The sequence below is a fragment of the Pygocentrus nattereri genome, chromosome 14 (genome assembly GCF_015220715.1).
Source record: "Pygocentrus nattereri isolate fPygNat1 chromosome 14, fPygNat1.pri, whole genome shotgun sequence".
Lineage (NCBI taxonomy): Eukaryota > Metazoa > Chordata > Actinopteri > Characiformes > Serrasalmidae > Pygocentrus > Pygocentrus nattereri.
This window is the reverse complement of record NC_051224.1, coordinates 21,830,724-21,857,127: the sequence shown is the minus strand read 5'-3', so window position 1 is coordinate 21,857,127 and position 26,404 is coordinate 21,830,724. Positions and strand designations below refer to the sequence as shown.

At 40.6% G+C, this 26,404-nt stretch overlaps 1 protein-coding gene across 2 annotated transcripts in view; it reads right to left on the bottom strand.

Moving 5' to 3' along the window:
• The window catches only part of lrrc4ba (leucine rich repeat containing 4Ba), an 85,553-nt gene that overhangs the window by 12,105 nt on the left and 47,044 nt on the right, over positions 1-26,404 (bottom strand). The gene's annotated exons all lie outside the window — the stretch shown is intronic.

Sequence of the window (26,404 nt, the reverse complement as noted above, 5' to 3'; positions counted from 1 at the left end):
TAGCCTGGACTCTATATCAGCATCCTAACAGCACCCGCCACCACCCCACCACCTCTCTTTCTCCCTGCCTGTTTGTTCCAGCCAGCCCTCCCTTCTCTCTCCCTCAATGCAAACCTTAGCGAAGGAAGTTACCATGGTTACCTTTTCACCAAACTCAATCTTTCTCTCTCTCTCTTTCTCTCTCCAGCTGTATCCTCCCGTTCTACCATCCCCCTCTCCTTCCTCCCTCTCTCTCTCTCTCTCTCTCTCTCATTAACACGCAGGAACACGTATCCACACGCACACATGCACATACATAAGCAGTCTCAGAAACTAGGCTGCACGAGGGCTTAGCACAACAAGATCCGCAGAGCAGCGGCGAGTTCAAAAAGCTCCTTTCTCATGCAACACACATACGCACGCAGAGGATGAAATCGTATTTGGAGACGACGGAACACATGCATGTATCACTTCTAGTGCCAGCTGCTCCAGCATGCGCCGAGACGCGGAGATCAGCCTCCTCGAGGGGAAGTCCGTGTTGCGGAATAAGTTACCAGTACGGCTGCTCCCGTTTTCTAGTAAAAATCCCTTAGAATCCTCTGTAACAGAACGGAAGCGCTCTCAGGCTTCCATTTGGGACAAAACACATAATGCAGCAAAAAACACATAATGTCTTTAAGGGATGCCGCGCAAAGTCGAAGGCGCCGGCTGGATGTGCAGGAGAGGGGCTTTTCTATTTTTGCTCTCACACATTCCGAGTTCAGGCCGCTGGCCGTATTTTTGCTCCGTCCTTTAAGGTGAGGTGCTGCAGGCAAAGCGCAGGCCCTGCTCAAATAAAGAATAATGCAAGATAAGCAAAAAGCGGCGGAACAAAACAAATCTTCTGAAATGCAACGAACCCAACGCGAATCCATCATGAAAGTACTGATCGCTGTTTGCCGCTGCCAGATGCTCTGGCTCTACGTCAGAACAAATACCTCAGTGTTATTGTTTTTGTCTCCTTAATGTAATAAAACTGTAACGATTCATTTTAACTGTACTTTTGACAGTTACTTCGTAGACAGCTGAAGAAACGGAACAGTGTGAAAGGAAAACGAATGGGATTTGATTTTGAAGGCAGTCAAAGGAGAAGTCAATACATCTTCTGTAGGTACGTTTCTGAGCTCAACAAACCACAAGAATGTAAGAAATGTGCCTCAGTGCTGGAATAATGTGTTTTAAATGCAAATAAAGAATCAATAACAAGGCCATGTAATCTCCTCAGACTCAGCGGTTAGTTAAGACCCTTATCGTCTCTGTGGATGGGGTAGCAGCTAATGCACACAAGCTTTAAAGAAATTACTGACTAAAGGTCCATCAGTTGCCCAGTGGATTCAGGTTGAAATTAGTGCAATTGCCACTGAGGTTTATTTCCACTCCTGTAAAGGCCTATTTGCACCAAGCACTTTCTTTAGAAGGAAAAAAGTGCAATTTTTTATGCAGTGGAACCTTCACATCAAGTCCAGAAAACAGCATGGACAAGAGATTAAGCTGTATGATAAGAATTTCTGAAGGTATTTTTGAACATTACCATGCAAAAGTCATAGCCCAGCTTTCATTTATTTATCTTCCACTCAAAAATGGCCATTAAGTGCAAGTTATTCATTTTTTAGGAGATATTTCCAAAGAGACGAAATATAGCACAGTCCACTTGCATAAGGAAAGAGAAAGTCAAAGGAAAATGAGTGAAAGAAAGAGGAGTTTCCAAAACCTGGAGTTCAAAAACTGTTGAAAATCTACAGCCTCCTAAGAACCACCTGGAAAACCTGGTAGACACCAACACTGCCCCATCAGATAAACTGAAGTTAAAGCTTTCATCATTGAGAAAGAGGAGGAAATCAAGCTGCTTCAGATCTGAAAACATCCACAGGTGTTTCTGTCCGTCCTTCCACTGTGAGAAGACGACTCAGCGCTGTGGGTCTGAAAGGATGCATAGCTGATCAAGAAGAACCTCACTGAGAAAAGGAGACGCACACATCAAACAAAGAAGCTGAACAATGGACTGACTTCAGAAAATGATCAACCAGCTTCTAAGACTGAACTTTGGAGGCGTGTCTGCGGATTTTTTTATAAACTCATGTATCAGTGGGAGACTTCAGCCCAATTTCATTTCACCCCTTGCCTCTACCACTTAGCCCTACTCATCCATTTTCTGTGTTCATATCTAGGGGTAGAGTGTCCCGGTTTTGTTGAGATAGAGTTTTCTCTGTTAAAAACGTTTCAGTGTATTATGGTCCTTTTCTTCATAACAAGCATTAAAAAATCACTAGTACTATGCTAATGTCTCGGTAGCTAGCTAAATTCCCGTTCCACCTTAAATAGTCCAGCAATTCTGACGCCTGAAGCACCAAAATGTAACTGCTGCTCCATTTAAGGTGGATGGAAAAATGTGAATGAGAAGCTGACAAATATCTGACTTCAATTTCATATCACTGAAGAATTAGGGGTGGGTGATAAAAAATAATTGCCTCCCCTTTGAATTCATATGATGTCCTAAATGTAACTAAAGACCAGCAGTGAGGAGCTGAACTTTACCATCCTCTGCTATCACTGCAGACTGGCAGGGTCGCCTACAGAGCAGCGCTAGTAGCTGTTAATGAAGTGATGTTCTTTTTATTTGAGGGTCCCATTTCATAGGAAAGATTTCAACCACTACCCTTTGTAACTCAGTTCCAAGGGGCAAGGAGACACTCGAAAAAACAAGGGGTAGGGGTAGAAATAAGAGATGGGATTGGGCCTTCACGTCCATTATGGTGCACCATATATTTTATAAGTTTCACATTTTTATAATGAATGTGTTGCTTTCTGTATGAGCTTAATCTTTCAGGTTAATGTGTAGGACCCTCTTCTGGAACATTTAACCCCAAAAGGCTTCAAGCATTTCATATATATATTTATACTCTACATAGTATCTCAGGTATTTGTAGTTGTTATGTAGTAATCATCACTCTAGCATGTATTGTACTGTTGGCTGTTTTGCCGCTCTGCTCTAATTGCCACAAAACTTAATAATAAACAAATAAAAATCACTGCACTGTATCGCATCTGCAACCTATTTTCACTCCCACATTTTAAAGAGAAATATTTAAATCACTATTCAAAAAGAACATTATTAATTTAAAAAAGCAAATTTACATTTTCGATTGGGGTGTGTGCAAACAAAAGTATGTGTAAAACATCCTTTGTGAAGAAATCATAAAGCATTTTTACTGTGAAATTGTAATTAAGAAGACATGATGGACCTGAAATGGCTCATAAACAAATTGAATGCTTAATAGTGACACTGAGTGAGGATATCAGGGGGCTGCAGAAACACAGACGTAATGTCTTATGAAAAGCCACATTTTTAATTAATCGACACACCGTGTTAAATGGATACTAAATAATACTTCAACTCGACAGCGTCCAGGTCAACACTCTGTATACTAAACAGATGTAAATACAAATGTTAAAGAAATACAAAAATGATATTAGGTCAGTATATGGCTTTAAATAAAATAAGGAGCAGGTGTAAAATAAGAGGTAGGTGTAGGGTAGTTAAGGTTAGAGTAGGTGTAGAGTAGGTTATGTGTAGGGTAATTAAGGTTAGGGGTAGGTGCAGAGTATGTTACGTGTAGAGTAGTTAAGGTTAGAGGTAGGTGTAGGGTAGGTCAGGTTATGTGTAGGGTAGTTAAGGTTAGGGGTAGGTGTAGGGTAGGTCAGGTTATGTGTAGGGTAGTTAAGGTTAGTGGTAGGTGTAGGGTAGGTCAGGTTATGTGTAGGGTAGTTAAGGTTAGTTGTAGGTGTAGGGTAGGTTAGGTTATGTGTAGGGTAGTTAAGGTTAGAGGTAGGTGTAGGGTAGGTCAGGTTATGTGTAGGGTAGTTAAGGTTAGTGGTAGGTATAGGGTACGTTAGGTTATGTGTAGGGTAGTTAAGGTTAGTGGTAGGTGTAGGGAAGGTTATGTTATGTGTAGGGTAGTTAAGGTTAGAGGTAGGTGTAGGGTACATTAGGTTATGTGTAGGGTAGTTAAGGTTAGTGGTAGGTGTAGGGTAGGTCAGGTTATGTGTAGGGTAGTTAAGGTTAAAGGTAGGTGTAGGGTACATTAGGTAATGTGTAGGGTAGTTAAGGTTAGAGGTAGGTGTAGGGTAGGTTATGTGTAGGGTAGTTAAGGTTAGAGGTAGGTGTAGGGTAGGTCAGGTTATGTGTAGGGTAGTTAAGGTTAGAGGTAGGTGTAGGGTAGGTCAGGTTATGTGTAGGGTAGTTAAGGTTAAAGGTAGGTGTAGGGTACATTAGGTTATGTGTAGGGTAGTTAAGGTTAGAGGTAGGTGTAGGGTAGGTTATGTATAGGGTAGTTAAGGTTAGAGGTAGGTGTAGGGTAGGTTATGTGTAGGGTAGTTAAGGTTAGAGGTAGGTGTAGAGATATTTTTTCTTACTCATTATTATCTTATTTTTGGTGCATTTTTATTCAAAATCAGACAAAAAGAGGATCCTCACCATACGTTGTGAAACACTTAACTGCATTTGAAACACTTAACATGGCCCTCTTAATCATTTCGACACACACTTTCTTAATTAATAAACATTTTATCATAATGTAATGTAATCAAGTTACATTTTCCCTCAAGCATTGCTAGTGTAATATCTGGCCTCTGACAAAGTGTGTGGGTAATATTCAAAATGATAAATATGTAAAAGCAAGTGGTGATTTCAGCTCGGAAAGGCCACGAGAAGTTTCTGCTGGAAGTGGAGGTTTGAGCAGAGTGCATAGAGAGGGAACAAGGAACAGTAAATCCCACATATCTTTGATATTGATCAGCAGGTCAATTTTCAGAGTAAATTATCAGAGTGAGAGCTGTCCCTGGGGGACTGAATTTCCAGATAGGCCGCAAGAGGCAAAGTGTCCGATGTCCTTCACTGAAGGACGAGAAGTTGGACCGAGTATAGGTCAGTGTCAAAGCTGATGAACTTCCTGATCCTATACTGACAATGTATTCTTACATCAGTGACCCAGTGCAGCTCTCTGAAAACAATAAAGCTGCATACATCAACACAAAAGTGGCTTCAAGAGCTTCAGTGCTAATGTAACAACCACAGTCAGGCAGTTTCAGCTTTGGCTGCTCTGTTGTCTGATGTATACTGTAAACAGGGCAAGCGCACACACATTCATTCACACACAAATTCACACCTAGGGACAATTTAGCGTTTCCAGTCAGCTTGACTGCATAATACACAGCTGTACATATCAGCCAAACCAGAAGATAAATCCAGATGAAATAAAATAGAAGATTGCGTAAAAGATAAGAAACTGGATGCTACAGAATTTCCTTTTTATAAACCCAAATAAATCAGAAGTTCTCTTTCTTGGTCCAAAGGCTGCTCGGAATAAATGCTCAGATTTAATGTTAAATCTTGCAGACTTCTCTGTAATACCTGGTTCAGTAGCTAAAAATCTTGGTGTGACGATTCATTCAGATCTAACGTTTAATCAACACATAGGTAATATTACAAGGACAGCGTTTCTTCACCTCTGAAACATTTCAAAGTTATGCGTTAAAGAAATGCGTTATCCCTACATGACGCTGAAAAATTGGTATATGCCTTTATAACTTTAAGGCTAGATTACTTTAATGCATTGTTGTCAGGACGCTCCAACAGGAACCTAAATAAACTTCAAATAGTTCAGAATGCTGCAGCTAGAGTTCTCACTAAAACCAGAAAATTTGATCACATCAGCCCAGTTTTATCAGCATTACACTGATATTGCCTATCAAATTCCGTACTGACTATAAAATTCTCTTATTGACATATAAAGCCCTGCATGGTCTCTCACTGGAGTAGCTGCAAGTTCTTATTTCCCATTATGAACCGCCTCACTTACTCAGATCACAGGATGCTGGTTTTCTACTGGTTCCTAAAATTCAGAAGACTTCAACGGGGGGAAGAGCTTTTTCTTACAAAGCCCCCAAATTGTGGAATAATCTCCCAGTTAATGTTTGGGACTCTGACACAGTCTCAACCTTTAAGTCTAGACTGAAAACAGTCTATGTTTAGTTTAGCTTTTGATGATTAGCCTTCCCCTTTAGATAAAGGCAAGAGCTCCAGGGGTTCATGGGCATAGAGGCTTATGATAAACTGAGATGTTGGTGCTGTTGACCCACCACTTCATGCGATCACACAGGTTTGTTGACGGTGGAGTGGGGGAAACCCACTGTCTCAAGGTACTCTCATATCTATGTTCTGGTTCTCTCCTTTTAGTTTATGCTGTTAATAGTTAGATCTGCCGGAGTCACCGGCCACACTCTGGGGGAAATCATATTTATTACAGTCATACTCCTGAGCACAACTAATTTGGTCTCTTTACTCTTCCTGAGATAATGACTGCCCTTCCTGCTGAAGACTGACCATCAGGGCCTCCTCCTCGCCATCACCAACCTCCTCTTCTGTTCATTTGTGCCAACTGCAACACCCTCAGTTACATCACTGTGCCATCCAGATGTACCAGGATTGAGATAGGATGGGACTGTTTCAGCTCACTCCCACTTTTCATAAAGACTCAGTCAGAAACTGCCTCAGTCAGTGACTGCCTCTACCAGTGCAGTTTCTAAAGCTTTAACATCCAGTCTTCAAACAGAGATTCTCTTGGCTTTTATTTGGTATTTAGCTTATTAAATTGTAAATACTGTTTGACCAGAGGAGGATGGGTCTCCCCTTGTGAGTCTTGGTTCCTCCCAAGGTTTCTTCCTCCAGACTGAGGGAGTTTTTCCTTGCCACCATCGCCTCTGGCTTGCTCACTGGGGGATGTGTTGTAACTGTGTGTTTTCAAACTTCTGTAAAGCTGCTTTGTGACAACATTGTTGTAAAAAGCACTATACAAATTGAATGTTTGACTTGAATTGAATGTTTGACTGCAGACATGGGGAGAACATGCAAAGTCCACACAGTAAGGACCCTGGTTGCCCGGCTGGGGAATCAAGGCCAGACCCTTCTTGCTGTGAGGCAATAGCGTTACCCACTAGCTCAGGGGTTGACCGGTCCCCCAAATGTCAAGGGCCATTTTGTCCTTTTAATAAAAAATCAAACCACCTTGGGAGCCACAACATTTTATGTGCATTTTACCATCTTGGCTGTAAATATGTCTCAGTATGTGCTGATGTACTGGCAGAGGCCGAAAAATATAATATAAATGAAAACACAGACTTACTTTGCTCTGCTTCAAGCTTTAGCCCAGCTGTAGTCATTTAGCACAGCTATTTTTCACATCTCCGGCAGGAAACCTTTCTGTAAAAGTGGAATATTTTTCTCTCAGCATTCGACTTTCTACGAGACTGATGTTGCTTCCCATTTGCCAGCTTCTGGTTTGAATTTTCCTATTCTGTCTTAAATGGTGTGTGCTGCATCATTTAAGGTGTAACGGAAAAATTTTAACAACAAGCTTTTTGATGTTTGACAGTTACTTGTTGCAGATTAAACATATCAGGAAATCAGCTGAGCGCTTATAAAAGTCAATTCGTCACCAAATTCTAAATGTTTGTCTTACATCTTTCTTTCATTTCCTTGGCTACTAGCTAGGCGAGACTGTTGTCTGTGTTACCACAGTGACCAGCAGTCTGTGTTCCAGCCTTCAGGGTTAAAGGCTGGTGAATTAGCAGTTAAACTTGCCTCTCACTGTGTGGAACTGGTGGATTCGTGTGTCCATCTGCATTCTGTGTGAAACTGACCGATGGACACTCAGGAAATCATTGAAGACTGACCATCACACCAGAAACCCTTCATTCTTCATGCAGTCCACATGTAAAATGCCGTGCAGAGAGTTGCCGCAGTGGTTCTGGAAAGTGGTGACAATGATAATGGAGCGTTTTTATATGAAATAAGCATCATGAGTATTAAAGATTTAAAAAATTAAAAAAACGACTAAAATGGAGATACAAGGTTTTGTTTCAATAGTGACAGTATGGCACAGAAGCAACACAGCACTTATGGCAAATGCCAGTGCATTTTAATTTTTGAACATGTTTTCTTTATGAAAGATGAAGTTCAGACTCCCTTATGAAGTTCAGACTCCCACCAAGCACCTAAGCACCTTGCAGTTAATAATGGGTCTTCATCATCATCTTGGCTTCTTGGTTTGACTCTCAGCATGAAATTGGTAAATAAATAATATATTCTATGTTTGTGGCATGTCTGCTTCCAGGAAGAACTAAGCTCTGTTGTGCTAATCCAATGTGACGCGTAGCGATCTCTCTTTATTTTTAGTGATTCACATGGGGAAAGTGGCTGGCATGGTTTTTATACCGCGGTTTTGCTGCACACTGTAATAACAGATCCTTCATTACTGCACATAAAAACAAGCTGTGCTGTAATTAGGAGACTTATTTTTATGCCATCCCACTTTTCTCTCATTGCAATTGCTTCCTATTTGATGTCCTCAGCCAGGATAGCACTGTAGCGCTCCGCGCTAATCTTTGGTCTGAGGAGAGAATCTTTTTTGGATTATTATCATCTCCCCGCTCTTGTGGAGGACCAGCCGAAATGTAAGTATGCATTAGTGCCAGGCATTTAAATCAGCTGAGCCTGAGCCAAGAGCAATGGACTCACAGACTCCGTCACAGAGCCCAGGCTTTTACAGAGGTGAAAGGCGCCATTGTGCGACGTCATGACACTCAGCCATTTAAATAACAGAAAAACGCAAAGCGCTCCTAAACACTGCCTCTTTCTTCTGAAAAAACACAGAACAGGAAGACGCTTCTCTCTTCTGTGTGCAGGGCAGTGACTTCTAAGGGATCCCCACACCAATGTCCACAAACATGCACACCATTTATCCATTTAGAGCCTAAAAAGAGTCTAATAGTCTGGAGTAAACAAAGTATTAATACAAAGTTAATACAATTCACTACCAATATAACACCATGAAAACAACGTTTAATTATCTTTTATGAGTGTATTCATTCACACATTATGAGATCATTTAAACACATAATGGACCTCAAAACTAATTAGCTGGATCATAAGGTGTCTGCTGATGCGCTTATAAACAACTTAGGATAAATAATAATATATTAAAAATAAATTAAGTTAGAATTTGTCAGATGTTTTCATTTGTATTTTTTACGTTTTTTTTTTAAAGGTAAAACTGGTGCACACCAGATTCTCACGTAATTCTATCAAGTGAGCGCCCGATAATATCAGATGAGCACCTAATACTATCAGGTGAGCACCCAATGCTATGTGGTGAGCACCCAATACTATGTGGTGACAATACTATGTGGTGAGCACCCAATACTATCAGGTGAGCACCTGATACTATCAGTTGAGCAGAAAGCACGATCAAGTGAACACCAGATACCACATGTTGAGCACCTGATACTATATGGTGAGAACCCAGCACTATCTAGTGGGCACCAGATGTTATGTGGTGAGCACCCACCACTATCAAGTGAGCACTAGATACTATGTGCTGAGCACCCGATTCTAATTATATATAAAAAAAGGCTTCCTTTGCTAGATATAGTTAGTAGGGTAACTTAGCTAGCTACTCAGCTTACGCTGTTCTCTGTGTACGTGTCACGCTTGGTGAAAGTAGCCTAAAAGCTTAAATCACTAGCTACTCAAGCAAGTTAAGTTACAGTAATTCACTTTTTTTCTATTAGTATCAAGTGCTCACCTCATAGTATCTGGTGCAAACCAGACTTGTACCTAAAAAATATATATACACCACATCCCTTTTACATAAAAAAAAAAAAAAATTTAAAATACACTACGTCCCTCCAGGGGCTCCATATAACAGGGGTTCTTGTCCCTAATTCCTCTTCTCACAGCTTGATTTGGGCCAAACACCTGTATATATAAAATACTACAGTAGCGGTGCAGGGCAGTGTGGCACTTCTGTAGGGCAGCTATAGTGTAGGCTGGGGGTGGTCACTCAGACTAAGCACTACACAAAATACAGAGGTGGCTGAGACACTGGCCACCGAATAAATGAATCGACGTCGCGTGCCCACACACCCCGCACAGCGCACACTGCGGCCAGCTTGCGCGGTAAGAAGCGTGACTAATAGTGTGCTAACTTGCCTGCTTTGTGCAGCGCATGTAATTGGTGATTTATGAGTGGGCTCGGGGGAGAGGGGCCCCCAGGTTATTGAAATATTCTGCACGGGGTTCGAGGCTGAATGTTTGTACAGGTAAATCAATGACACCAGTCGATACTCTACCCATGGCTACAGGAGCTGAGCGGAGGATGTGTGTGTGTGTGTGTGTGTGTGTGTGTGTGTGTTTAGCTGTTTGTAGGCACCAAATGCCTCAAGCCTGAAGGAAAAATGAACATTTTGACATTGTGGGGACATTTAGCTGCTTTCCATGAGAAAAAAATGAGTTTTTGCTAGAAAAACTGAAGCTTTTATAGGAAAAAAACTAAAGATGCCAAAGATGATCTTTTAGTTGTGACTGAAATCACAGTTCTAGAGAAACTCAGAGAAACGGCAAGAAAAGACGTTAACCACAGTGGTGGTGATAGGAACCAGACGTCCACCTCTAAAAGCTGCCTCACAGAAAGTTATGACATGAAATTGTTGTGAATACGCTGCCTGATGTCTGAGACACTGTTTTATGATAGTTTTGAGAAGGTTCTGGCTTCTACTTTTTCAGACCAGCTTCAAATATTTAAATATAACACAGTAATCCTCGTATGCAAAAACTGCACAAAGACATGGGAAACTGCTAAAATGACTATGAAACAATGCCATCTTGTCCTGCATTACTTCAAAAACAAAAATAAAAAAATCTAAAGTTTGGATTGCTTACATGCCACCAAATAAGTAAACGCAAGGCACAAATTTCAATTCGTCGTTCATAAATGCCAGGATATGTCACAACAGCGCTAAACAGTGCCGCTAATCAGGTGATAAAAGAAGGTTAGCATTAGCTTAGCTAGCATGTTAGCACCTCTGCTCACCATAGAACATGTTTGATTCTGGCTAAATGAAGCTACACTGACAAGTTTAGATGGTAATGACTCAAATGTAAAGGAGTGAAATCAAGGAGGGACTGAAAGGTGAATTTTAACCTGTTCTGTGTTGTTTGGATGACAGCTAACCTAATATTAGCTTAGCAAGCAGGCTACACATGCACAGTCACCACAGTTTAGGTTCAGTTATGACAAAATGCACAAGATGATAAATCTGAAACTAACGTCTAACATAGCAAACCAGTATCTGAGTGACAGAAAGCCAAAATCGAACCTGTTCTGTGGTGTTTGGAGCTGTAGCGTGTTAGCTAATGTTAAAGTAACATCAATTTTTACAGTTGTTAGTTTGACAAAAGTGTCTGCTAACTAAGCTAAATGACACGTGTTTGGAAAATATAGCCCTACAATGCGAGGACAAATGACTGATGTTGAAGTGAACATGCTCTGTGGTTTGTGCAGCCTTTAGCCGTCACTGCCCTGTGTAGTTTTTGTAAGGTATATTCTAGCCGTGCTTTGGCGGCACATCAGAAACACAAAAGAAGCCATAACTGGTGAAATACAGGCGCGGGAAGCATTTGGCTCTACAGTGGAGGTTGACACTTTCCATGATGCGATTAGTGGGTGGTTAATTTGTAGATGGGAATGCATGTTGGATGAGTTTCAATCTCTGGCAACAGCTATTTTTTAACAACTACTAAAATATGAATGGGTGGAAAGTGTTTATTTATTTTTTCAAATATCATCATCATTGTTAACCACAGCAGTATACCATTACCATATAGATAATAGGTAGGCATATGCACAATGTCGTAAAGACCACAATTTCAACAAACAAGGTTCACTGGTGTCACTTTTTGTCTTATAGACACAGTGACCCCAGGTTCTCATCACCACCACTGTAAAGAAATCTGAACCAATTCACATCAAACCACTCTGAATCACTGTTTCTCTCTCAAACACTGAATTGTGTAGAAATTTAGAAAACAGTGACTAATAGCACCATCCATCCATTTTCTAAGCCGCTTCTCCGTCAGGGGGGGTGCTGGAGCCTATCCCAGCGGTCATTGGGTGGAAGGCAGGATACACCCTGGACAGGTTGCCAGTCCATCGCAGGGCAGACAGACAGACACTCACACCTAGGGGCAATTTAGCATGTCCAATTGGCCTGACTGCATGTCTTTGGACTGTGGGAGGAAACTGGAGAACCCGGAGGAAACCCACCCAGACACGGAGAGAACATGCAAACTCCACACAGAGAGGACCCTGATCGCCCGGCCGGGGAATCAAACCCAGGCCCTCCTCGCTGTGAGGCGACAGCGCTACCCACCACGCCACCGTGCTGCCTACTAACGGCGCCAATTAAATGTAAAGTGCTTTTAAAGCTGCATGTTTTATTTGTTTAAAATGGAAAACACTCACACACACACACACAGTACTGTGCAAAAGTCTAAGGCACCCAAGACACATTTTCAAAATCTATTTATTTGTGTACTTTGTGTTTATTTACTGAGAAGGGTGTTAATATTTGAATAAACAAAATATATAATATATATTTTAAAAATGTATATGTGTATGTGTGTTTCAGTTTTAAACTTTTTAAAGGCTGGAAGTAAGTTATTTAAAAAGTATAAGTATAAAAAAGCATTTTAGGGAGGCAAAATCTCTCAGAAGCAAAGATGGGCAGAGGTTCACAAATCTGCGAAAAACATCTAAAAAAATGTGAAACAATTTCAGGAAAATGTTCCTCATCGTACAATTGTGAAGACTTTGGATAGCCCACCTTCTAAAGTACATAATATCATCAAAAGATTCAGAGAATCTGGAGAAACCCCTTTACGCAAGGGACAAGACTGATGGTCAATATACTGTAAGATGCTCATAATAATAATTTTCAGTTTTTACATTATTTGAAAATGCCTGTTCTTTACATTGTGTGTAAATTTCATGATGAATGGACCAAAACAAACAGCCCAAAATGACTTTGAAAAAACTCCACTGTATCTATATATTCCCATTCTATGGATGACATAATACCGTGCCACTGTATAAAAACAAACCTGTGAGTGTGTCCTAGCTCAGCCTCACTCAGTGACAGTTAAAGACATGAACATCACAGTGCTTTATTGATCTCCTCCCAATATCACCCCCTATTTTCACTTCACACTTAATTTTTACACACTGCAGATACACTGCCGTCTGCCAAGGACATGATGTGTGTGCAGTGGTAATTGTGTGGGCTGTGAGGGAGCGCAGGGCTGATGGCTGTGATTGGGTATAATGGGGCGACGGCGGTAAAAAAAAACTTCTGTTCACTCATCTCATAAAGTTTTAGAGCTGAGCCGGGGGTGAGGAGATTCTACACGAGCCGTACAGTCGGAGAGGAGACACAGAGACATGCGCTCTCACACACACAGGGGTGTTTTTAGGCTTTGTCAGGACGCAGGTTTACAGATGCAGTATTGTTAAATATATACATTGCTGTTGATGGAAAAAACCTTGTATCTCCAGAATGGTAACTTTACAGGAGAAGGCAAAAAACATACTTTACTTTTAATTTAAATCAATGTAAAGAACAACATTTTCAAATGATGTCAAAAACTGAAAAACAACAAAAAATAACTTTCTCACAAAACATTGTGGGAAAGAGGAATGAAGCTGAAGTTGGCTTCTTATTTGCCAGCTTCTAATAATAAAAATTTGTTCCACCTTAAATGGTGCTGATATTATATTCTGGCACACAATTTAAGGCAAATGTTGCATAATCTAAGGTGTAATGGAAAATTCAAATTATTACTTATGTTAGACCTGAGAAAACAGGAACAATCGGCAAAAATCTTTGCTGTAAACACTGTGGTGAATCACTATCTGAAATATTTTAAGTCTAGGCTTAGGCTAGGTCTTTGAAAAAGGTCTTGTATGTACAACCCCAATTCCAATGAAGTTGGGACGTTGTGTAAAACATAAATAAAAACAGAATTCGATGATTTGCAAATCATTTTCAATCTATATTCAATTGAATACACTACAAAGACAAGATATTTAATGTTCAAACAGATAAACTTTTGAATTTGATGCCTGCAACACGTTCCAAAGAAGCTGGGACAGGGGCATGTTTACCACTGTGTTACATCACCTTTCCTTTTAACAACACTCAATAAGCATTTTGGGAACTGAGGACACTAATTGTTGAAGCTTTGTAGGTAGAATTCTTTCCCAATCTTGCTTGATGTACAATTTCAGTTGCTCAACAGTCCGGGGTCTCCGTTGTCGTATTTTGCGCTTCATAATGCGCCACACATTTTCAATGGGAGACAGGTCTGGACTGCAGGCAGGCCAGTCTAGTACCTGCACTCTTTTACTACGAAGCCACGCTGTTGTAACGCGTGCAGAATGTGGCTTGGCATTGTCTTGCTGAAATAAGCAGGACGTCCCTGAAAAAGACGTTGCTTGGATGGCAGCAGATGTTGCTCCAAAACCTGCATGTACCTTTCAGCATTAATGGTGCCTTCACAGATGTGCAAGTTACCCATGCCATGGGCACTAACACACCCCCATACCATCAGAGATGCTGGCTTTTGAACTTTGCGCTGATAAAAATCCGGACAGTCCTTTTCCTCCTTGGTCCAGAGGACACGACGTCCACGACGTCCATGATGTACAGGACATGATTTCCAAAAACAATTTGAAATGTGGACTCGTCAGACCACAGGACACTTTTCCACTTAGTGTCAGTCCATCTCAGATGAGCTCAGGCCCAGAGAAGTCGGCAGCCTTTCTGGGTGTTGTTGATTTCTGGCTTTCGCTTTGCATGGCAGAGTTTTAACTTGCACTTGTAGATGGAGCGACGAACTGTGTTCACTGACAGTGGTTTTCTGAAGTGTTCCTGAGCCCATGTGATAATATCCGTTACAGAATGATGTCAGTTTTTAATGCAGTGCTGCCTGAGGGATCGAACGTCACGGGCATTCAGTGTTGGTTTTCTGCCTTGCTGCTTACTTGCAGAGATTCCTCCAGATTTTCTGAAGCTTTTGATGATATTATGGACTGTAAATGATGAAATCCCTAAATTCCTTGCAATTGCACATTGAGAAACATTGTTAACCTGTTCACCTGTGGAATGTTCCAAACAGGTGTTTTTTGAGCATTCCTCAAGCTTCCCAGTCTTTTGTTGCCCTGTCCCAACTTCTTTGGAACGTGTTGCAGGCATCAAATTCAAAATGAGTGAATATTTGCAAAAAACAATAAAGTTTATCCATTTGAACATTAAATATCTTGTCTTTGTAGTGTATTCAATTGAACATAGGTTGAAAAGGATTTGCAAATCGTTTTTATTTATGTTTTACACAACGTCCCAACTTCATTGGAATTGGGGTTTTAATAAGAATTCTATAATCTAACCACTAAACCTCAGGAACAAACAAAAAATGTTTTTTCTCTTTTGGTTTTAAAAAGCTTTTTGTAAAGAGCTCTTTATAAAATGAGGATCTGCTGTGTTTATTTAATTAGAAATGTAGTGTAAAATAGCAGCTGAGACTTGGTTCTAATTTTTCATTCAGTGCTAAGATCTTCCATTTTCACTCTTAACTTCTGACTCTCTCTCTCTCTCTCTCTCTCTCTCTCTCTCTCTATCGGGATGCAGATGGAAGGTCTGTTCTATTCATTCTCTCTGTGGGCTGTAAGCTCCGCCCCCTCCCTGCTTTGAACAGCAGACAGTGCTGAAGTCGGCACATCAGACTTCCACTCTGCCGACTGCTGCAGGCCCTCAACACCTGCCCCACGCGAGTGTGCGTCTGCGTGAGAAGGTTCCTCAAGGGTTCTTTAATAAAAGCAATCATTCTATTTAGAGCCATGAATTCTATATAGAACCATTTCATGCTTAAATGGTTCTATATAGAATTCATGGCTCTAAATAGAATGATTGCTTTTATTAAAGAACCCTTGAGGAACCTTCTCACGCAGACACACTCTTTGAATGGTGAAATGGTTATTCAGATTGATGGAGAATGTGTTGAATATGCCTCTATAGAGCACCAAAAAGGTTCTTCTTTTTAACAAGCTTGACGTGGTAACAAAAGAAGTTCTAAGTAAATCAGCAAAATATGAAATTTGACTGGGTTATTCAAACTTTTACAGCCACATTAATGTTTTCAGAAACATACTTTATGTAACTAGCAGATAGACAGACAGACAGACAGACAGACAGACAGACAGATAGATAGATAGATAGATAGATAGATAGATAGATAGATAGATAGATAGATAGATAGATAGACAAGACATATAGACAGACAGGCAGGCAGGCAGGTAGATAGATAGACACACAGTCAGCCAGTTAGACAGACAGAAAGGCAGATAGACAGACAGACAGATATACATACATACATACAGACAGAGAGATAGACAGATAGACAGACAGACAGACAGACAGACAGACAGACAGACAGATAGATAGATAGATAGATAGATAGATAGATAGATAGATAGATAGATAGATAGATAGATAGATAGATAGATAGATAGACAGACAGACAGGCAGGCAGGCAGATAGATAGACACACAGTCAGCCAGTTAGATAGACAGAAAGGCAGATAGACAGACAGACAGATGTACATACATACATACATACAGACAGACAGATAGACAAGACAGGCAGGCAGACAGACAGACATACAGTAAGATAGATAGACAGATGCTGTGCAGTGTTACAGTAGCAAAACATACAATTACACAAACATAAGGCAGAAATGAAAAATAGAAATGAATATAGACATAAATTATGCAAAAATAAATGATAATAATATAAGCAAAATCTGACAATCGCACAGCGTTTGGATCAAATAACATACCAAAAAAAGTGTTGGTTTTTTTTACAGCTTATTCTGACGACGTCACACGCTTAGACCTGTAACAATGAGTCTCCATTACTTTCTCTACCAGCGAACTGACTCCTCCCCCTTTATAACACCTCTGACCCTTTTCACACCTCCACTTCTGACCTCATTGCACGAGACGCTGGTTAATGGCAGGTGTAAACGCAGCCTGAGTGTCTCTGTGTGACTCTGTGTGCGTGTGATAACACTTACTTGTATCAGTCTACATGTACATCAGTGTCTTCTAGCAGTTCTTAGCTTAAATATTCTTCTGAAAAGGGAAAGAAACTAAATTAAACTGAAAGCTCTAAGAAACACCCTCAGCTACATCATCTCCTACTTTCAGCTGCTGAAATTTACATAAAAAAACTGCTGACTCTTCCATCTTAAGGCAAAGAGCAATTATTTCATACCTCGCTAATAAAAACTACTAAAAATGTGCTTAATCTGAAAAGCACACGCTATGAGCACACAAACGTCTAACATCGCATAGCTTCAGCCTCACTGAGCCACACAGGCATCTTCTATTTATTGTACACTAAGGTGAATAAGGTGAAGTGTGGAGTTAAAATTGGAGATTAAATAACTTGGCCTGTGTTTGAGCAGTGTGACAATAAGTATGCCTGTCAGCCAATCACATTCTGAAGTGTGGCATAAAAAGATTTCTCTTCTGCATATTTAAATAAGGAAATAAAAATGTAAATTTGGGATACAAATTAAATTAAAATTTGGGATATTATAAAATTAAAAAAACTCTTGTTTTCCTTTAATCTTCCACCCAAATACAAGGATTATTTCCATGCATCTAAATGTTGCCTGATTTTTGATGATGTCATTGTGTCCAGAACAAATACATGATTTGTCACTCCACAGAACACGTGTCCTCTAGTCCAGTAACAGCGACGCAGTCTTTCATTAATGTTTGTAGAAGCAGTTTGCAGGCTTAGGTGCTTGGTTTTATACACCTGTGGCCATGGAGGTGATTGGAACATGTGAATTCAATGATTTGGATGGGTGACTGAATACTTTTGGCAATAAAGTGTATGACATTTTTCTAAACATTTTGGGGCACAATTGCTATTTATTTGCTGAAAGAAATTATAAAATATGTCATAACTTTAGAACGTTCAGGGTTGAGTTCTCTTGTGTTAAAGGGTGCATGTCCTACATTTTACTTTTCATTTCTTTTTCCACCTGAGGATCAGCAGTGGTCAGTAAGCAAATTACATATTCACAATTCGGTTTCAGTATATACATACATACACACACACACACACACATATATATATATATATATATATATATATATATATATATATATATATATATATACATACATTATATATACATACACATACACATACACACACACACACACACACACATATATATAATTAAAACATCTCTCCACAAATTAAATATAGAGTTTGTGTGTGTGTGTGTGTGTGTGTGTGTGTGTGTGTGGTAACCTGCTTTACTTTTAATGTAAGTCAATGGAACAATTACAAGTTAGCCAATATTCTTAAACTTGCGGGGAACATTTTTTCAAATTTAGATTTTTACTGAAATGGACAGGTATTTTACATACATGTCCGTAAAAACTCAGATTTTTTAATTACCTGCACAAAATTCATCACAGACAAGAAAATCACAGACCCTCCCTTCACCCACTAACGCAACGCTGCCTGTATATTTACCAGGATTTGTGTCGTTCTACAGAAACTTCCATTTTTCAAACTCTCCACAGGAGTCACTGGCGTTACTGATCCTCATTGGTTAATATAATTTTTATAACATATTTTAATTTTTATAATAATTTTATATTGTTAATATAATATTGAGGATCAAGATGGTGTAATTGTTAAAATAACTTTAAAATTATTTTAAAATATAAATTGTAACCCTAACATGTTTTTCAAGTGTAATATATCTGTCAATGCTATGGACGCAAAAATGAACGTTTCCATAAAATGATTTAAATACATTAATTACACTGAGAAATAAGGTTATGGTAGTTTATTATCTTATTAATGCATTTCTTTACCTTAAAATCAAAGTAACGTCATTTGACTGAAAACTTTTGCATACAACTGTATCATGGAGAGAAAGTGCTCAGTTAGCTCAGATACTGTGTTTCACTTATAAAAACACATGACAAATCACAGAAGGGAGATTTCGGACGACTTCACATTCACGCTGACTTTAAACTGCTCGGTCCTCACGACGACTTTACTCTTTATTCCTCCAAAATGCGCTCAGCACAGTCGGAATGTCGTGCAACTTTTAGCTTTCGCTGCAGCGGAAAAGCTTTAGTAAAAAAAAAAAAAAAAAAAAAAAAAAACACCCCGGGCTCTCATACGTACACGCAAACACACACAGGCTCCTGGCAAACAATTAATCAGCACTTTGGAGAACTAAGCGTGTTGATTCTCTCTGTTCCTGTGAGATGGAGGGTGGGATAGAGCGAGAGTGAAAATCAAACTTACGGTTTTAGTTAAATACACCACATAACATGAATCTCAACTGTACTTCTGTCCCTTTTTAGAGATAACAATATACACCATAAAGCAGGAGTGTCAAAATCAGCCACTAAAGGGGCCATATTAAAAAAAACAGAGGAAAAAAAACAACTTTTATTTCATTTTTATTTAACGTTGTGCTGTAACCAGAACTGACCATTGTTTATTCAAAATACATAAAAGCTAAATTACGGGCACTTGTAGCAGAGCTTGAAATACCACATGACTACTTGAAATATTCTGAATTTAAACGTCCCCAGGAGCTCAGTCTTTTAAACCTACCTATCTGCTTGATCTTGACACCTGGCAGCAGTGGTGGACAGTACCTAAGTTAATGTAATTAGTTTCTGTACTTAAGTAGTTTTTTTCATGTATCTGTACTTTGCTGAATTTTTCCATTTTGGGCGACTTTTTACGTTCACTGGACTACATTTCAAAGTCAAATATCTTACTTTTTACTCCACTATATTATGAGAAATCTGTCCTTTCTTTTGGCTTATATATGTATTATAAAAACATAACGTCAAAACGAAAGAAGCGCAAAGGAAGAACACCAATCAGGGCACAGCACGCACTTTGTTTTGAGCTTGATTTAAGTTAAGTGATACTTTTTTGATCCCACAACCGGGGAAATTCCACCTCCGCATTCAACCCATCCATGAAACACCACATACACACTAGTGAACACACACACTAGGGGGCAGTGAGCACACACTTGCCCGGAGCGGTGGGCAGCCCTATCCACTATCCACGGAGTTGGGGGTTAGGTGTCTTGCTCAAGGACACCTCAGTCATGGACTGTCAGCCCTGGGGATCGAACCGGCAACCTTCTGGTCACAGGGTCAGATCCCTAACCTCCAGCCCACGACTGCCCCCAATTTGACCTATTGGACATACTGACCCAGTGCAAGCTCACGGTTCAATGAGAGTCCAGCATCATAAAATTCTAGTCTATTCAACAAATGATGGAACTAAGCTACCTTTGTATAAATAGACCATAATACAGAAATATATACACATATGCAGTTGTGACACTGGAGTATTTTCACCTAAAATGACTTCATGAAGCAAGTCTTGCTATAAAAATTCTAATAGGACAGAGTCATAATTAATCTTTTAGTATTTTTACTTTTGACACAAGTACATCTGAAGGCAGATACTTTTGTACTTTTACTCTAGTGGAGGTCTAAAGGGAGGAACTTCTACTTTTACTGGAGTAATATTTTACCTTGGGTATCTCTACTTTAACTCAAGTACATGGTTTGTGTACTTCGCCCACCTCTGTCTGGCAGGCTTTCTTTACTGCACGTTCATTAAGACTCAGGCTTAGTTTCTGAGCTGGTGTTTAGTGTTTATATTGGTTGAACTACAGCTGAAATCTGACTCGTGTGGAATTGAGTAGAATTGTGCAGAACTGAGGTCCCATAGACTGTTGTTGGGGAGTAAGTGTCAGAGCACACATCACACTGCAGTGCATGCTGGGGACTGTAGTGCAGGGCATTGTGAAACTGGCTAATATTAACAGAAAATGAAAATACTTCTGGGGGTCAGATGGGAAGGGATTGTGTCATGGGCCTGATCTGGACCACGGGTCTTGTGTTTGACACATGAAGTCAATTTATGATAACTTAAAAGGGACATTCCAGGCATAATGAAAACTAACCATCGCTACATCTGCTGTCAGCATGCCTAGTCGCAGTGTTCAGGTCTCTAGAGGGAGATTTTCTGGTCTAGCAACCAAACACTTTAGGTTTGTAGCTTTAAAGTTGCTTACAATGAATAAAAGGAGACAATTTAGTTTCTAGATTACAGTTATTTACATGGCAATTAATCAGCTAACACAAATGATTTCAGGCCTGGGTTTTGTAACATACACCAATATAAAATGGGCAATTCCGTTAACTCTATTTCAGTAACCGTACTAGTTTTAGGCCAGAACGCCCATTTAACAACTATGCATGCAGGTTGCATGACTGTAATGATGTGAACTTATCTACATAAGGCTCCATTACTTTAAATTAAAGCAGCAAACTTTGACTACATTTGGAGTCCGGAGACAGAAGGGGGTGTCGTAAATGTGATTTTCTGCTGAACTATTGCTTTAATCAGGACATCCGTGGGTCTTTTATTGAGCCATGTAAACTATCACAGCAGCACAGAGGCACGGCGGTGACTGCCAAAACCTCTCAGCAACCACGCTTCCAGCTATTTTTGAGAGAACTTACCTCAGCACTTCTCTCTCTCCCTCGCTCTCGTTCCTGTGTTTCTATTTAGCGTTTGCACTGCAGGCTAGCAGACTCAGGCTAGCTTTGCTACACTGCTGCGATCACTGTGTGTGGCTGCTGTGAGAAATGTGTGCGTTTCTTTTTGTGAGCTCAACATTTTCTGCTGTGTTGCAGGTGTGTGTGTGTGTGTGTGTGTGTGTGTGTGTGTGTGTGTGTGTGTGTGATCATGTCTGCGTGGACAGTATGTGCGATGGGCCGTGTGTGTATAAAGTCACAAAAACAACTGCCTGACGCTGGACGTACACAACAGGACTTAAAATCTGAACAGGTCTCTACAACGGAGAGCACCACACGCTTAACATCAGTTTGTCACAGAATTTCTTGTCTTTTTGTTGGGAGGCGCTCAGACTAGGTGACAGTGCAAAGAGAGAGAAGAACACACATAATGAGTTTGGGCTACAAATAAGAACACAAACTCCCAGATCTCCCCAGGTCACATGACACAAACAAAGCTAAACTACTCTCGCACAAGCAAAATATTCTTGCATGCAAAGACAAACGCTCAGAGAACTTCTTGTGCGAGGAAACCACAATCGTGCATGCGAGCACATCTAGTCCATCCATGCTGGGCCGGTCAAACTCACGTAGGCCTGACAGAAGAGGAGATCCTAAAATAATATGACTTTCATGTTTCAGACTGGCTGAGAGTGATTAACCATGATTACTGAAAATTCCCAAAGATAGAATTCCGGAACACTAGAGTGAAAGTTCTGTCCCAGAAATCAGTTGTAACCAATCACATGATCACTTCAATCTCTGGTCACTTCAGAGATCGATCGGAGGGCTACAGATTCACTAGTTTTTCCTCTTACACTAAAAGATCATCCGTTCAGTCACTTCCAATCGAGCTCCTGACCTGGAAAATTGCTTCAGAAAATCTGTCGTAAGGGGCAAATGTGGTATGGGCCCAACCTAACTGTATGATCACATTAGCAGACAGATGAGCAGCAGGGTGACAAATTGAGTTGAGATTTTCTTAACTTTATGCAAATTAAGCACGGCACGGTGAAGCAATGATTGGCAAAGAGAAAATCCACAGCGTCTCTAAACTTTTTTTGTTCCTGCTGCCATTTTGTTCCTATTCTCAATAGTATGACATAACAGGGAGACGGAAAAGGAGCTTGCTCTGTCCTCTCCAAGCATCGACCTGGTATTGCAGTTCATCCTGGAACAGTGCACCTCATTTTTGAGGGGGCATTCATGGCTGGATGTTAGGGAGTCAGCCTTGTGACCGGAAGATTGCCAGTTCGAACCCCTGAGCCAAGCAAGGCACCTAACCCCCAACAGGTCCCCGGGCACCGTGGATAGGACTGTGCACTGCCTGGGCAAGTGTGCTCACTGCCCCCTATTGTGTGTTCACTAGTGTGTATGTGGTGTTTCACTGCACGGATGGGTTGAATTCAGAGGTGAAATTTCCCTGTTGTGGCATTTTATACACTAGTGAACATAAGGGTCATTTATTCGTAATTAAAAAATGTACAAGGGCTGGTGTAGGTCGGGTCTCAAACTTGCCTTTACGGCTCGCCTTCAGGTTTCAATTTCAGACCCATGCAGACCTCTACTGTGAAGGTTCCCCTATGTTAAAAATCAAAGTCCTTAATTCAACGCCTGCAAGTTGGAGCCACAAGGAAGGCCTTGCTGATAAAGTGGCCAGTGAGTGCCTGTGTTGTTGTGCATTTTGTCCAGGCCCCGTCTCTGACTGACGCAGTGGTTAATACATGGGCCAGTAAACATTCACTCTGACAAACACGATAAGAGAGCTCAGCGCGACACACTCGCAAACACACGCTGATCCGCATCCCCATGGAAACACTGGCACATGCTGACTGATGGACGTCTCCATGGATACCTGTCACTGTGGAGACTGACGCTGTGTCTCTCTCTGTGCGGTGCCATCAATATCTGCGTGGGGGAACGTGGTGTACGTGTGTGAGGCAGGTGGGAGGTGTGTGTGTGTGTGTGTGAGTAAGAGAGTGAGTGAAACAGACAGGTTGCAGAGAGGCCACTGTTCACCTGACAGCCACTCTTTCACATACCTGTCTATTCCTCTCTCTCTCTCCTCTCTCTCTATATATAATCACTATTTAGCATATATATGTCTGCAAAATAGTGATTGATACACCTCTTGACCAGTCTCAGACAAACTCCACAGAACAAACCTGCAGAGAGAACAGCAGTAGCAATAAATTGGTCATAATTATTAGACTAAGACAGGATAGTCTAGGTTAGGATAAGATAGGATAGATTAGCATAGGATATGATGGGTTAAGGATAGGAGAATACAGGTAGGTAGAATATGAGGTAGAATACAATAGGATAGGGTAGGTTAGTAAAGGACAGAACAGGACAGTACAGGACAAGATAGGTTAGGTTAGCACAGGATAGGATAGGATAGGATAAGATAGGATAGGACAGGATAGGATAGGACTGCGGTTCTGAACATAGGTCTTGGAGGCCCACTGCCCTGCACTGTTTTCCCTGCTCCCAATACACCTGATCCAGCTAATTAGATCATTAACAACGCAAATTAAAGGTGGTGTATTTAAGCAACGAATATACTAACCTGTGCAGGGCAGTGTCCAGGACCAGTACTGGGACAGAACATGTTACAATACAATCGGTTAACATAGGATACAATTAGTAAAGGTTAGGTTAGCCCAGGTTAGAATAGAATTATTCTAGATTAAGATAGAAATATATATGTTAGGACAGAAGAAGACAGGAGAGGATATGATAGGACAGAATAGGGTAAGAGAGGATCGGACAGGACAGGATAGTACAGAATAAGAGAGAATAGGATGTAATAGGATAGCATAGTTTAGGATAGGATAGGATAGGATAAGATAGCACTGTTTAGGTTAAGATAGGTTAGGACAGGACAGGACGGGACAGGACAGGACAGGAAAGGATAGGATAAGATAGCATGGTTCAGGATATGATAGGTTAGGTTAGGATAGGATGCGATATGACAGAACAGGATAGGATACACTGTCAGAAAAAAGGTACTGTACGTGTACTGTAGTGTAATCCCCTCAAAGGCAGTAATGGTTTTAATGTCCAATTGTGCACCTTATATAAGTTTTTCACAGGGGGAAAAGCATATTTTTTGACATTTTCATAACTTTAGATTTTGGGGGGGCAGTCGTGGGCTGGAGGTTAGGGAGCTGGCCCTGTGACCGGAAGGTTGCCGGTTCGATCCCCAGCACCGACAGTCCATGACTGAGGTGTCCTTGAGCAAGACACCTAACCCCCAACCTGCTCCCCGGGCGCCGTGGATAGGGCTGCCCACCGCTCCGGGCAAGTGTGCTCACTGCCCCCTAGTGTGTGTGTTCACTGGTGTGTATGTGGTGTTTCACTTCCCGGATGGGTTAAATGAGGAGGTGGAATTTCCCCGGTTGTGGGATCAAAAAAGTTATCACTTAATCTTAATCTTAACTTAAAATGGAACAATCAAATAAAAAAGGCTCCAGACACAGTGTGCAGAGTCAATACAACCTAACAAAAATATCTGCAACGGAATACGGCAAAATTATGTTCCCTGACAAAAGGTACTCATATGTATCCTTGAGGAATGTAGCGTAGGATTGGAAATGTTAGGATAAGACAGGATGAGACAGGATAATTATAGGAAAGGATACAATAAAGTAGGTTGGGTCACCATAGCAACACAGATAACAATCTTGCCTAGCTAGTAGCTAACCAAAAGGTCAAGATTTAGGACAAACATGGATCATTTGGAGACGAATGTGTTTACAATCGCTCCAGCTGGTTTCCTGATACATTTAATCAGTAAAGAGAAACGGTCAAACACTAAAAAGACACAAAGCTGAAGTTTCTTATTCGGCAGCTTTTTGTTCAAATTTTCCTGTTCCACCTTAAATGGTGCAGCAGTTACATTCTGGCGCTTCAAGCACCATTTAAAGTGGAACGGGAAAATTCAGCCTCATAAAAAGTTAAATGTTGAGACACGTTTTACAACAAACTGTTCTACTTTTGAGGAAAAGTTTCCTGCTGGAGATGTGAGAAAAGCAACTATAGCTGAACTGAACTGAAGCTTAAAGCAGAGGAAAAGGAAAGCAAGTCTGTGTTTTGGTTTATGCTATATTTTTAGCCTATACTAGGACATTAGCACACACTAAGACATATTTACATAGAAGATGGGAAAATGGACATAAAATGTTGCGGCTCCCAAGGTGGTTTTGATTTTTGCTGAAAGGAAAAAGGCTCTACTTAACATTAGGTTGGGTTATGATAGGATAGGGTAAAGAAGGGTAGGATAGTCAGGGTTTGGATAGGAAACGACAGCACAGATAGATACGACTGGCTAGGACATGAGACCTTTCAAAATATGCCATTTGAAATTAATACCATGCTAAAGCTGGCAGTACACTCCAACAAAGACATTTTGAAGCAAAACAACTTAATTTAGACCAAAACAACAGTTTGTACAGCGCAGTGTGTGCTGTCCAAGAGAAGAGTCACTTCCTGTTGTTCCCTGTGATGAACAAAAATTATTCAAACCTGATACGTTTTGCCCTGTGTACATTCCCCCCCCTCAAAAGTCACCGGATTCCTGGAATTACAAGGTCGCTTAATAATCAAAATATGAGTAACGCTACAAGCAAGCTGCGCTCCTGTGCACTGCAATAACATCACATGAAAGTACTATTAGACATTAGTGCTGTAACATACTGGCACTAGCTACTGCTGCCAAAGCCTCTAAACTTCCGCAGCTTGCAGGATTATGTAGGTTATTCATTCTGTTGAGGTTT